The following is a 15,000-nucleotide window of genomic DNA, read 5'->3' as shown; positions in this document are numbered from 1 at the left end:
CTCAGCCCTGCCCTCACTCCGAGAGGTCAAACCGCACGCGCTCCCACTTCCGTGACCTCTCTCGCTTGCGATTCCACCCTCGTGTGCTGTACTGAACTGTACTGTAGATCTTGCTGTGCTGTGTGCCGTGTGCTATTTCGCGTCGTGCTGAGTACTGCTTATGGTCAACCGAGTTAGCTGCCTGCAGAGGTGTGCTGTTTGCTGTGCGACCACGTGCTTCGCTGGACAGGATTAAGTGTTGCCCTTATTTTTACTACCTCTCTCTGCCTGTATCTACCCTCTCGCCGTAGCGCCCTGTAAAACATATATACACATATACACAAAACACAGTGTTACACTCTTTCCGCCACATTCTTTATATATTTCCAGATTCCACTCCGACGCCACTCCCGTCTCCCTACGCAGGTGTTCAGACTTACCTGACCTGACTTGACCAGATTATTCCCCAGAGACACAGTAATCCTCGCGTTTCGCTCCTCCTCTTCTCTCGCCTCCCCTCTCCATTGCCCCCCCTCTCTCTCTCTCACTCACTCTCTCTCTCTCTCTCTCCTTTCTCTCTCTCCTCTCTCTCTCTCTCCCCCTCCTCTCTCTCCTCCCTCTCCATCTCTCTCTCTCTCTCTCTCTCTCTCTCTTATTCTCGCTTATTCACGCACGCGTCCCTCTGCCCTACGAAAAGAAAAAGCAAAGCAAATATATAGATAAACACTACTCACTTGCTCTCCTCCTTACCAAGATGGCGCTAAAGAAATGTTCGACTTGCACAGGAAACTTCTCTGGTCATTTCTTCAGGACGATCGACTGTCTGCAAGATCTGACTGTTGACACAGCAGATGGAAACGAGACTCCTTCAACAGGACGAAAGGCTGACGGCTGGCGAGAAGAAGATCACCGAACTAACAAGTACTGTTGATAACTTGCAGGAGTTTATACAGGCAAACATCGTAGACCCTCCTGAAACTGACGCCTCAAAAACCACCTCACATGCAGTCGATTCCCAGCCACCAAACGAAGAAGGAACGTCACAGGGAACTGGTAGAGCTGACGCTGAATGCTTCACCCCCGTGAGAGGAGGAGCCAGACCCGCCCCTAGAGCCATTTATCCTACTCATTGCTACAACAGATTTGCCATACTGGAGGAGGAGGACGAGGAACAGAGCACCTTCTTGGTCGGTGACTCTATGATTCGCCATCAGGTGGTTGAATTCTGTGGCAGAGTCCCCCGTCGTAGGCGTAACTACTGTTATCCTGGAGCTGGTGTTGACGACATCACAGCTGCACTGGACGAGGTCTCCGCTGTGGCCTCTAATGACTCACTCTTTGTTCTCCACACAGGTACAAACGACGTCACCACGACCCGGTCTGAGGAACTGCTGGACAAGTACCGTAGGCTCATCCAGCAGTATAAGTCTAAATCCCCTAATATTATGATTTCAGGAATTCTACCACGGACATGGGATGAGGGCGACTTCTACAGTAAGGCCTTCAGCCTCAACAACCGCCTGCAGACTCTCTGCGGAGAGCTTGACGTCGAATTCTTTAACGCCTGGAACGATTTCTACGGCCAGAGTAGACTTTTCCAAAGGGACGGCATACACCTATCCCCCATCGGGGCAGCCAGATTTGGAAGGCTCCTCAACAACGCCGTACGTAACGCCCGAACAACAAAAAACGACTCTCAGCCACGTCCTTCCATCCCGCCCGTGTAGATAGACACCATACACCGCAACAGACTCGTAACATTGAACCCTCCAGTACCTCTATTACCACGCTTCAAGATAACCTAAGAGTCCTTAGTTTCAATGCGCGTAGCCTAAGAAACAAATTTGATGAACTGAGATGTCTTGCTCTGACAGAAAACTTTGACGTAATTGCTATAACCGAAACATTTATCGACACCACTAATATTGATTTAAGTTCCGAATACAACATAGATGGCTACAGATTCTTCAACAATGATCGTGTAAACCGTAGAGGGGGTGGTGTCGCCCTTTTGTCAAAAGCTACTTGCAACCTACTGACAAAACACCAAGAAACAGTAACGTTGAACATTTGTGTGAGTAAACATTGCAAAAGTCAATTTAAATATATCTGTCACTTACAGGCCTCCGGGGCAATCACTTGATGGCGATCTTGAAATGTACAGCGTCTTAAGGCAGTCACTTAATAACAGCGACTCACTGATACTAGGAGACTTTAACCTCCCCATATCGATCAAGGACACTGTCGGGTACAGAAGGTGAGTCCCATAGAATGATCGAATTTCTAGAGGAAAATTATCTAAGCCAAATGGTTTCTGAACCAACTCGACAAAATAACATACTTGACCTTGTTATAGCGACCCAAGATAACCTAGTCAGTAATGTCACGGTAGGAGAACACCTCGGTTCCTGCGATCATAAACTAGTGCGCGTTGACATTAGAGCTCAAACATCGGTGACTGAAAATAAAGTAAAGGTGCCCAATTTCAAAAGAGCCAACTTCGTAGAAATCCGACGAACACTAATAGATATGCAACTATCAGATGACGGCAATGCAGAGGACGCCTGGCTAAACTTTAAAATCACTTACTCACTCAGCAGGACACATTTGTCCCCTTGTGCGAGAAGCGAATTAACACTAATAAAGTCCACCTTGGTTTAATAGCGAAATTAAACACTCAGTCAAGGAGAGAAAATTGTCTTACAGGTTAAAGAAAGACCAAAGCACGCCTGAAAACATTAGACTTTACAATGATGCAAGGCGACGAGTAAAAGATTAGTGCATCAGGCAAAGCGTAGATATGAAGAAAATATTGCAGCCAACTGTAAAATAATCCGAAATCCTTCTTCAGTTACATAAACAACAGAAAGGCGATCAGAAGTGGAATTGAACCTTTAACAAACAGCGACGGTGCACTAGTGACTGACAGCCAACACGTTGCAAACCTATTAAATAATTACTTTTCCTCGGTGTTTAATAATAACAGTCCTCCCACCACCACCACCAACACCAGAACTAATGTAAATCCCGAGAATGCATTGTCTAACTTTGAAATAAAACCCGATGAAGTCCTTAAAGCCCTCAAATCACTTAAAACAAATAAAAGTCCTGGACCTGATAAAGTATATCCAACTCTGCTGAAAGAAACAAAGAGCGAAATACTCTCCTCCCTCACAACCGTATTCAATATGTCCTTGCGACAAGGCTTTGTCCCTTCAGATTGGAAAAAGGCTAACGTGACACCGATTTTTAAGAAAGGAGACAAAAAAGTACCAGGTAATTACAGGCCCATTAGTCTAACTTCGGTTGTAGGTAAGCTACTTGAGGGCATAATTAGAGACAAAATTGTGAGTTACCTTGAAAGCCACTCATTAATTGGGGACTCACAACATGGCTTCCGAAACAAAAGATCCTGCCTATCAAATCTATTAACCTTTTATAACGACCTCTTCACTGTTTATGACGTAACCAAATCACTGGACGTAGTCTATCTTGATTTCCAGAAAGCGTTTGATAAAGTCCCGCATCACAAATTACTTTACAAATTAAAGCAAATAGGTATTGACGGTCAGGTAAACCAATGGATCGTGAATTGGTTGAGCAACAGACAACAAAGAGTAGTGATTGACGGATTTACCTCAGAGTGGGCGCCGGTCACTAGTGGCGTCCCTCAGGGCTCGGTTCTTGGCCCAGTGCTCTTCATTATTTACATCAACGACGTGGATGTTGGACTCAATAACCGCATTAGTAAATTTGCAGACGACACAAAGATTGGTAACTCGGTTCTCACTGACGAAGACAGGCAAAGCCTCCAAGAGGATTTGCACAAAATTTCAGCTTGGTCGGATAGATGGGAGATGCCCTTTAACGTAGATAAGTGCCAGGTCCTTCAAGCTGGAACGAGGAATAAGAAGTTTGATTACGAAATGCGCGGCGTTAAACTCAAAAGCGTTCAATGCGTCAAGGACTTGGGGGTCAAAATCGCGTCAAACCTCAAATTCTCACAGCAATGCATCGATGCAGCAAATAAAGCGAACAGAATTTTGGGCTTCATACAAAGAAACTTTTATTTAAGAATAAAGATGTAATACCCTGCTCTACAACAGTTTAGTCAGACCCCACTTGGAATATGCGGTACAGTTTTGGTCTCCCCACCATGCAAAGGATATTGCTAAATTAGAAGGTGTTCAGCGTCGGGCAACGAAAATTATCCCTTCCTTGCGCAACAAATCCTACGAAGAAAGGCTTTCTACCCTTAACATGTTCTCTCTTGAGAAACGTCGCCTCCGAGGAAAACTGATCGAATGTTTTAAAATACTTAATGGTTTCACGAATGTAGACAGATCAACATTGTTTATGATCGATGACACTTTGCACGAGGAACAATGGCGTAAAACTCAGATGTAGACAAGTAAATTCAGACTGCACCAAATTTTTCTTCACCAACGTTGTAAAGCGAGAATGGAATAAGCCCCATCATCAGTGGTCCAGTGTAACACGATTGACTCCTTCAAAATAAGCTCGACCGTCACTTCCTTCAACTTAATATCAACTAGAGTAGAAATGCAACGTTTTGGAGTCTTCTGATTAATGTAAAATCACTTAGGTTTAAGGACAGACCACCAAGTCTGGACCATGGGGTCTGTGTGGTCTGATTTTCTATGTAAATCTATGTAAATCTCTCTCTCTCTCTCTCTCTCTCTCTCTCTCTCTCTCTCTCTCTCTCTCTCTGTAAAGTACGTAACAATAGAGAGCGGAGAATGAGTTTTAAACGCTCGACGAAGTTTAAGAAATGTGCCGTAAGGTTGTGACGGAGACTGAAGTGCTAAAAGGTGCCGCCTCGCTAGCTACTGCGTACTACTTGCTGCTATACTGTTATCATCATTATTGAGCACCGTGAATGGGGTATACCCGGAAGAGTACAAATATCAGTAGTTATACAAAGTCTCTTATTTTGCCACATTCAAGACACAGATAATCAAAAGGATAAAGATTGGGGAGCAGCGACGTAGCGATCTTTTTTTTTTTCCTGTATCCTCTTATTTTGGCCCTTGAGCTTTGTCTTCTGTGTTGAAAAAAAAAAAAAAAAACTGCAAAGTCCTTACCTCATCGATTTCCATTTTTTTTTAGCAAACTTTATCATTGTTAGCTAACATTTATTATTTATTTTTTTTACTTGACGCTTTTCTTCGTTTTATTTTTTGGCTGCAGGGGGAAGGGGGGGGAACCATTATAATCCAAATTCTTCCTATTACTCTGTCCTGCCTCCCCCCTCCCTCCCTCCCTCTTCTTGCCTCCCTGCCCCCGTCCTTCCCTTCCAGCTCAAGGTCGGACCGGAACTAAGGACTACACAATGAAAAAACAAATTGTGGCAGGAAAACGTGTAGGTAGAACTGACCATGACTGATGACGGACTAGATAAGTAAACAAATAAATAAGATGAACAAATAAGATAAACAAATAAACAAATAAAGGATATAGAGATAGAACTTATTTTTATTTATGCGGATTTTTTATTTATTTATCTACTTTTGCCCTTGAGCTGCTTCCTTAACTGCAAAAAGAAAAACAAACGATGGATAGATAAACATAATGATAGATAGCCATGCAGATAAATAGATAAAGAGTCAGACAAATACATGTTCGATCGTTAGATGATTTGATAGTTAGTTAGTTAATAGGTAGTCCAATAGTACCCTTGTATAGTACCCTTAGTTAGATAGGTAGTTAGATAGGTAGATTAATAGTTAGACAATTTGAATTAGTTAGTTAGTTCGTTAATTTTACTGTATTCTGTATTTGTTTATTGTTTATTGGATTATTTTTTTTGTTTTTGTTTTATTTTATTTTGGTGTTTTTCTTTTTCTTTTTTTGTTTCTTTTTTCCTTTTCTTTTCTTTATCTTTTTCTTTGTTTTCTTGCTGTTGTTTTTCTTTCTTGATGTTCTTTTATTTCCTATCATCCTCTTGTTGATGTTCGTTGGTCTGGGTGAGCCGCTTTCCTCCCAGAAGAGACCCACCCATAATTTTGGTGATGTTAGTTAAATGAAAGGTGGATGATGTTTCTTATATTTTTCTTCTCTTGATGTGTTTTTCTTCTTGTTTTTTTTTTCCGATGTTTTTTTCTGTTCTTTTTCTTCTTATTTCTTTTCTTCGTGTTTTTTAATGTTCTTTTATTTCATATCATCCTCTTGTTGATGTTCTTCGTTGGTCTGGGTGAGCCGCTTTCCTCCCAGAAGAGACCCACCCATAATTTTGGTGATGTTAGTTTGGGGCCGAATGGTGGACGATGTTTCTTTGTATGTTACTTTTCTTGATGTTGTTCTGTTATTGCTGTTAATTTTCTTTTGCGATGTTTTTTTGCTCTTTTTTCCCCTATTTCTTGGTGTTCTTTTCTATATCATCCCTATTTGATGTTCTTTGGTCTGGGTGAGCCTCTTTCTCCCCAGAAGAGACCCACCCATAATTTTGGTGATGTTAGTTTGGGGCCGAATGGTGGATGATGTTTCTTTGTATGTTACTTTTCTTGACGTTGTTCTGTTATTGTTGTTACTTTTCTTTTGCGATTTTTTTTCTCTTTTTCCCATTTTTTTGGTGTTCCTTTCTATATCATCCCTTTTTTATGTTCTTTGGTCTGGATGAGCCTCTTTCTCCCCAGAAAAGACTCACCCATAATTTTGGAGATGTTAGGGCCTGAAGGTGGATGATCTGTGTTTTTGATTTTATTTTCTTGATGTTTTGTTACTATATTTTCCTTTTTCTGGTGTTCCTTTTTATTTTCCTTTTCTTTGGTGTTCCCATCACGTGGATTGTCTACGACATCTAACGAGCTCCACAAGCCCCGGTTTATTGTTCGGAGTTTGCTCTCCTAGGCAGACTGCCTACCACGGCTGACGAGCTCCACCTACCCGGGTTTATTGTTCGGAGTTTGCTCTCCTAGGCAGACTGCCTACCACGGCTGACGAGCTCCACCTGCCCGGGTTTATTGTTCGGAGTTTGCTCTCCTAGGTGAATTGCCTACCACGGCTAACGAACCTCACCTGCCCGGGTTTGTAATCGGAGTTTGCTCTCCTAGGTGAACTGCTTTCGCTAACGACCTCCACCTGCCCGGGTTTGTAATCGGAGTTTGCTCTCCTAGGTGAACTGCTTTCGCTAACGACCTCCACCTGCCCGGGTTTGTAATCGGAGTTTGCTCTCCTAGATGAATTGCTTTCGCTAACGACCTCCACCTGCCCGGGTTTGTAATCGGAGTTTGCTCTCCTAGGTGAATTGCTTTCGCTAACGACCTCCACCTGCCCGGTTTTGTAATCGGAGTTTGCTCTCCTAGATGAACTGCTTTCGCTAACGACCTCCACCTGCCCGGGTTTATTGTTCGGAGTTTGCTCTCCTAGGTGTATTACCTATGACGGCTCACGAGCCCAACCTGCCCGGGTTTATTGTTCGGAGTTTGCTCTCCTAGGTGAATTGCCTACCACGGCTAACGAACCTCACCTGCCCGGGTTTATTGTTCGGAGTTTGCTCTCCTAGGTGAATTGCCTACCACGGCTAACGAGCCCCACCTGCCCGGCGTTGTAGCCGAAAGTTCTCCGGCACCTCCGTCGGGGTCCCGATGGACGCCGAGGCGCCCTGCCGGGAGCTCTCCAGTCCTGCCATGCTCGCCTGGGAGACCTTGGGCTCGCTGGCGCTCCACCGCCCCGCCGATTCGAATAGGGCGGATGCAAGAACTCGCTTCTTAAAACTACCAGATTGGATTATAAAATTAATCATAAATGCCGTGAAGGCGCCGGTCACCGCGTTTATCGGTTCTTGGATGAAGGACCGATGGGCCTCGGGGACGCGCACAAGCGTCATAAGGAATCCTCGCCGCGGCTTCCGGCGCACCATCCTTTTCCCTTTTCTTTCTTACTTCCAATTTTTCTTTTTAATTATATTTTCTTTCTCTGATTGACTGATTGATTGATTTTACATAGTAAGAATTGGTTCACCAATTAACGTCTTTCAGGTACATTGCATTCACACACCTGCTGAGGGAGAACACCAGTGAGCGTGTTGACTCACGAGGACGGCCCACTAAAGTTTCCTAACCTTTGTATTGGGCTGCCACTTCTCTTTAGTCGTCTGTTCCTCTATTTTTATCTTCTTTATTTCATTCTATTTCTCCCTTTCTTTCATCCTTGCTCTCTATACATATATTTATTTCAAACTTCTTCATCAGCCCCCTTTCCTTTCCATTCTCCCTCCCCTTCATCTCCATCCATCCCTTTCATCCCTCTCGCCTCCCGCCCTTTGCTCTTTTTCTGTTATCATCACGACAGCTGTTTAATGTATCTGCGGGGACTTTTTTTTTTTATGTTCGTGGATGTGACATGCTTCCCGGGGCGTCCATGTTGTTGCACAGCACCCTAGAATATTCTTGGCAAAGTGCTTCAAATTTTTGAAGCTTTTTGCATCACGCCAGTACCTCAGTGGATTGACATCAAAAGGCAAAACACCTTCTTCTAGGTACGTTTCAAGTTCTGCCTTCACCACTGTAGTGTCATTTGTTGATGCACTTGCCATCATTTGCCCAGCTGGAGGCATGTAGGCAAAAAGACGAGGTCGTGTTGCACTCATGCCAGCCGAAAAGACGAAAGGCTCACTCTCTTGAAATGTTTTCTTCTTCAAGGTCGACTGAGTTGACTCGGAAATAATTAGGTCCACAATCTTGGAAACCTTTTCCTTTTGCATTTTCTTACATGGCATCCATGCCAGCTTAAACCTGGGGCCCATGACAGCTGCGGCAATGACATCAGTCCGCTCAAGAAATGGATGCAACCTCTTTTTGATAGGTGACTGTGGTGCATATGCCAAGTTAAAGCAGTAGATCGGTTTACTGTCTCTCTCGTCGTCTTCACTCACATCTCATCCCCTACGCCTCCCATTTCCGTGACGTCACACATTTTTGCGGGCGGATCCTTCTTCCGAGCCACCCATCCCTCAGTAACTCCCTAAATCCTCTCCTACTCCTCCTCCATGTGACCTGAGGTTAATTTCCTCCTTACTCCCCACCCTTAATTTTTTTCCTCCTCCGCCTTCAACCTTAATGTTCTCCTTACTCCGCTTTCCCCGTGATCTGACGTTAATCCTTTACTCCTTCGCCTTCAACCTTCATCTGTTTCCTCCTCCGCCTTAACGCGGCCTAACATTATTTCTTTTTCTATTTCCTTAACAGTATTTATCCTCCTCAAATGGTTTTGACTCGAAATATAAATACAAATACAAAATACTTTTTTTTCTGGGTGCCAAAATATAAATACAAATACAAAATACTTTTTTTCTGGGTACCAAAATACAAATACAAATACAAAATACTTTTTTTCTGGGTGCCAAAATACAAATACAAATACAAAATACTTTTTTTTCTGCGTGCCAAAATATAAATACAAATACAAAATACTTTTTTTCTGGGTGCCAAAATACAAATACAAATACATTAAAATTGTATTTAAATACAATTAAAATACAAATACAATTGTATTTGATCCACCCCTGGTTGTGGCGGGGGTCTACATCAGTGCTTTTCCTCCCGTCCACATCTTGCCCTCCCTCGACCCTCTCCTCCTCTCCTCGTTTCCTCCTCGCCTCTTCCACCCTTCAAGTCTCGGCCGCCGGGAGTGGATTTCAGCGCCCTGTTTCGTGCACTCTTTTCTTGAGACTCCCGCCGCCTGGCCCGCCCTTGTATCCGCCTGCTGGGCCCGGCACCTGTCCAGCGGAGGCGACGAGCGGCCCCTGACGGCTCTCCAGATGTCTCCAGGAAGAAATTGAGTGAATTCCTACGAAGACTTACGAGCTGGTCGGTGCCTTCCTTCCTTCCTCTCGCTGGCTGAACTCTTTAATCTTTAACCGCGTGTGTTGGTCTTTTGGTGTTGCTTGTGGCTTGAGGCGGTCGTGTTTGCTGCGTGGTGGAAGTGTGTGTTGTTACTATTGCTTTCGTGCTGGCTTCCTGGTGACGCGGTACAATGAGGTGGCTGGTTTGTTTGTGAGTGTGGTCCGCATTCTCAAACATCTCGGGGCTTGCACACCTACATACGGTAAGGCTTCCGTAGAGGTATGGTCTGTTCACTTAAGTCTGACCCAAGCTGACAACATAAACCTAAGCTTGTTCTTCTTATTTTTATTTTTTTTACAACAAAGGAGGCAGCTCAAGGGCACACAAAAAAAAAAACAATAATAAAAAAAAAGCCCGCTACTCGCTGCTCCTAAAAAAGAAACAAAAGAGGTGGCCGAAAGCAAGATCAAATACGGGAGGAGAGGTGTCCTGATACCCTCCTCTTGAAAGAGTTCAAGTCGTAGGCAGGAGGAAATACAGATGAAGGAAGATTGTTCCAGAGTTTACCAGCGTGAGGGATGAAAGAGTGAAGATGCTGGTTAACTCTTGCATAAGGGGTTTGGACAGTATAGGGATGAGCATGAGTAGAAAGTCGAGTGCAGCGGGGCCGCGGGAGGGGGGGAGGCATGCAGTTAGCAAGTTCAGAAGAGCAGTGAGCGTGGAAATATCGATAGAAGATAGAAAGAGAGGCAACATTGCGGCGGAATTTAAGAGGTAGAAGACTATCAATATGAGGAGGAGAGCTGATGAGACGAAGAGCCTTAGCCTCCACTCTGTCCAGAAGAGCTGTGTGAGTGGAGCCCCCCCACACATGAGATGCATACTCCATACGAGGGCGGACAAGGCCCCTGTATATGGACAGCAACTGTGCGGGGGAGAAGAACTGGCGGAGTGTTGAGGAAGGTGATAGCTGGGTGTTGTCAAAGCACAGTGCAGATTAGCAGAAAGTCCTGCGTGAGATAAACACAAACAGAGGTTAAAGAAAACTTGGAAGCCATAGCAGTAGCCAATCAGCACTCAGCTTGCAAACACGCTTAGGTTTATGTTGTCAGCGTGGGTCGGACTTTAGCTATTTCCAATGTTGATTTGATGTTGTTCTTGTAAGTGTTTTGAAAGTGAGTATCGGAAAGGGTGAAAGCGTACAGCAAGACGTATTATATAAAGTACTCATACACCGGAGATCGTGGAGCTTAGAAGACGGTGAATAAAGTTTTAAAGCTACATAATTTACTAGGTGGAAACTCCTTTATGTACATACGTATTCCAGGATTCCGGGCCTTTGAAGGGGCATCAGGAGTCATAGCAAGCCTCACGGAAGCCACGGAAGCACTCACTGGAGGCCGAAATGAACAGCGTACTGGAGACAAAGGGACAGTTTTACAGCCCAATACAGCAAGTTTGTAAGCTTCCCAACCAAGCACACAATACGACGAAAATTCCTTGAAGCTGTAGTGTTTGGCGTTGATATAAAAATTAGGAGGAAACTTTAGGAAACTACTTAGGAAATCTCTTTATTAGTATCTGGTATTGAGTAGAAATAACGAATCATTGTGGAGAATATGGTTTAGTTTTGGTAACAATGACTCTGTTGGACCGTCGAACTGGCCAAAAGAGTGTGAGGAGGCACGGCCTTCGCACGGAGATAAATTAAGGGAAGGAACGGCCCTCCACGTCCCGGTGTATGAAGCTGACAATGGATGGCCGGCCAGGCAGACGAATAGTGAGCCCGGAATGGAAAACAGAACCGAGACAGACTGAGAATAAGATAGAGGTGAGATTGGAAAAGTCGCCGGGCTGAATGGGAAAGGATTAAAAGCAGACGGAAGTGAAGGGTGGAGGGCGGGGCGGAGAGGGGGGCAGGGCGGGGCGGGCTGGGGCGAGGCGGGGAGGGGCAAGGTAAGGCTGTTGTGCCCCGCTGAATGATCGCCGCCAGCCAATTAGTTCTGTGACTGCGATGATCTACTGCGGGAAAGTCTTGGAAATAATTATACGTCCGTTTGCTGGATTTACAGAAGGGAGTGAACTTGTATTTATGATTTTTAGAACGTTCGATAATATGGTTGTGTTCCTTGTCTTTCATATTTGGTTCAGTGACTGCGATGATGTACTGCCAGAAAGTCTTGGAAATGGTACGTCCGTAAATGTTCGATAATTTGGTTAATCATATTCCTTGTTTTTCATATTTAGTTCAGTGACTGCGATGATTTAGTGCCGGAAAGTTTTGGAAATAATACGTCCGTTTGCTGTGTTTACATAAGGGAATGAACTTGTATTTACGATTATTAGAGTGTTCGATAATATAGTTGATTGTATTCCTTATCTTTCACAATTAGTTCAGTGACTGCTTAAGTGCCAGAAAGTCTTGGCAGTACGTCCGTCTGCTGTGCTTACGTAAGGGAATTGACGTTGTTTTAGTTGAGGTGTTCGATAATTTGTTTCATCGTATTCCTTATCTTTCACAATTAGTTCAATGACTGCGATTCTCTAGTGCCGGAAAGTCTTGGCAATACGTACGTCCGTCTGCTGTATTTACATAAGGGAACTGACGCTGTTTTAGTTGAAGTGTTCGATAATATGATTGATCGTATTCCTTATATTTCACAATTAGTTCAATGACTGCGGTGATCTACTGCCGTAAAGTCTTGGCAATTCGTCTGTCCGTTTGCTGTATTTACATAAGGGAATTGAGGTTGTTTTGGTAGGCAGTTGAAGGTGATCGTCGATTCTATTCATCTTTCACAATTATGATTTCATGTTTTTTCGCTTCTTTTTGAATTAGACGGTGGATTTTATTACTCATTTAAGGGAATTTACGTGGGTTTTGTAAGCAGTTGAAGATGATAATCGATTATACTCATCTTTCACAGTTATGATTTCATGTTTTCTCGCTTCCTGTTGAGTTAGACGGTGGATTTTATTACTCATATAAGGGAAGTGACGTTGTTTTAGTGGACAGTTGAAGATGGTCGTCGATTCTATTCATCTTTCACAGTTATGATTTCATGTTTTCTCGCTTCCTGTTGAATTAGACGGTCGATATTATGACTCATCTTTCACAATTATAATATTCTCTTCAAGTTTTCAGTCGAATATGATAGAGTTGGTTATATTCTTCATCCTTTTCAATTATATATAGTTACATGTTTTTGCTTTTCCAGTTGAATAAGACAATCGGTTACATTCCTCATCTTTCCTCATTCATTCCTCATTCTTCATCCTTCACAGTTATAATATAGTCACATTTTTTTGCTTTGCCAGTTGAATAAGGCAGTGGGTTGTATGCCTCATCTTTCCTCATTCATTCCTCATTCTTCATCCTTCACAATTAAATAGTTAAATTTTTTTGCTTTTCCAGTTGAATAAGACAGTCGGTTACATTCTTCATCTTTCCTCATTCATTCCTCATTCATCATTCATCACAAGCATATATAGTTACATGTTTTCGCTTTTCCAGTTGAATAAGATAATCGGTTACATTCCTCATCTTTCCTCATTCATTCCTCATTCCTCATTTTTCATCCTTTGCAGTTATAATATAGTTACGTGTTTTCGCTTCTCCAGTTGAATAAAACAGTCCTAATCTTGCCTCATCTTTCACAGTATTAGCCTATGTTCTGCGTTTTCCTTACATGCGTATTACAAAGCTTAATGTCTTTTATTTGGTATAGATAAGTAGCAAACAAAGAGTGGCCAGAAGTTGATGTAATAATAATATATACAGTAAGTTCCATCAGTCTTTATTAGTAAGCCCACACGGCCTGACCTATAAATAAAGACATGGGCCGCGGCAGGTCGTGTTAGGCCTACAAATAACTGCACGAAGAGTTACGCCGGAAAGAGAAAGTAGTGATTGAAAGGTTAACGAAGAAATAAACTAGTTCTTTTCATATTTGATTCGTTTTTTTTCTTCAGCAAGGGAGACAGCTCAAGGGCAAGTAAACAAAAAAAAGAAAACAGTACAAAGTCCGCCAGGCGCTGCTCCAACAAAACGAGACAGAGTAAGAGGCCAAAAGAGAGGGCGATCTCGTTGTTTATTTATTGATTCTTGCATTCCTTCATTAACCATTAGATAGATAGATAGAGATATACGATTTCACTTTCATAGATTTCAATGATAATAATAATAATAATAATAATAATAATAACAAGACTCGCGGTTTTAACATAAGAACATAAGAACGTAAGGAGTCTGCAAGAGGCCGATTGGCCTATACAAGGCAGCTCCTGTACACTCAACCCCACCTTACCTCACCATCCATGGCTTTATCTAACCTCTTCTTGAATGTATCTATGGTATTGGCACCCACAACATGGCTCCCAAGCCTGTTCCATTCATCTACCACTCTATTGGTGAACCAATTCTTGCCCATGTCTTTGTTGAATCTGAATTTGTCTAACTTAAAACCATTGCTACGCGTCCTACCTGGCTCTTTTACTATCAAAATCTTATTGGCATCCCCTTTATTAAAGCCCTTCATCCAGTTATAGACTTCGATCAAGTCTCCTCGCAACCTTTATATGGAAGCTTTATCAAATGGAAAATTAAAAGGAGATTAGTCGAGTTCTCATGAGTGTTTCTTGCGTTCATGGTGCAGAAGCCTCGTCAAACTATCACTTGGCTCATAACACTACCCACGGAAATACTAACACAACCTATAGAAAAGCCTTATCAAATGTGGGTGTGTGAGCCCCGAAATGTTTGAGAAAATGGGCCCAAGTTGCTCCTCCTGCTAATACTATACACTTCCTTATCTTTTATTTCTTTTGCTTAGTCTCCCCCTGTAAGCTTTCCATCGGTGAGCTATCTCTATCTCGCACTTCCAGTACTGCCTCAACCAGCCCTGCTCCTTCTGTCTAGACACGTCCTTACCTTATATTCCTTTAGTTCTCTGTCCCTTGTTAGGTTTCTATCGGTGAATTATCGTAAGTTCATCCTTCCAGTACTGCCCTTAACTAACCCTGCTCCTTCTGTTAAAACTAGACACGTCCTTACCTTATATTCCTTTAGTTCTCTGTCCCTTGTTAGGTTTCTATCGGTGAATTATCGTAAGTTCATCCTTCCAGTACTGCCCTTAACTAACCCTGCTCCTTCTGTTAAAACTAGACACGTCCTTACCTTATATTCCTTTAGTTCTCTGTCCCTTGTTAGGTTTCT

General features: G+C 43.1%; 1 long non-coding RNA gene across 1 annotated transcript; it reads right to left on the bottom strand.

The window, feature by feature from the left end:
• Positions 1 to 6,724: 6,724 nt before the first annotated feature.
• LOC127008011 (uncharacterized) lies at positions 6,725 to 7,324 on the bottom strand. Its single transcript, XR_007760735.1, has 3 exons — positions 7,207 to 7,324; positions 6,950 to 7,143; positions 6,725 to 6,881 (listed from the first exon to the last, which is right to left on the bottom strand). It is a non-coding gene; the product is annotated as an uncharacterized LOC127008011 (long non-coding RNA).
• Between the last annotated feature and the right edge of the window lie 7,676 nt (positions 7,325 to 15,000).

The sequence above is a fragment of the Eriocheir sinensis genome, chromosome 4, assembly GCF_024679095.1.
Source record: "Eriocheir sinensis breed Jianghai 21 chromosome 4, ASM2467909v1, whole genome shotgun sequence".
Lineage (NCBI taxonomy): Eukaryota > Metazoa > Arthropoda > Malacostraca > Decapoda > Varunidae > Eriocheir > Eriocheir sinensis.
This window is presented reverse-complemented; position numbering and strand designations above follow the sequence as displayed.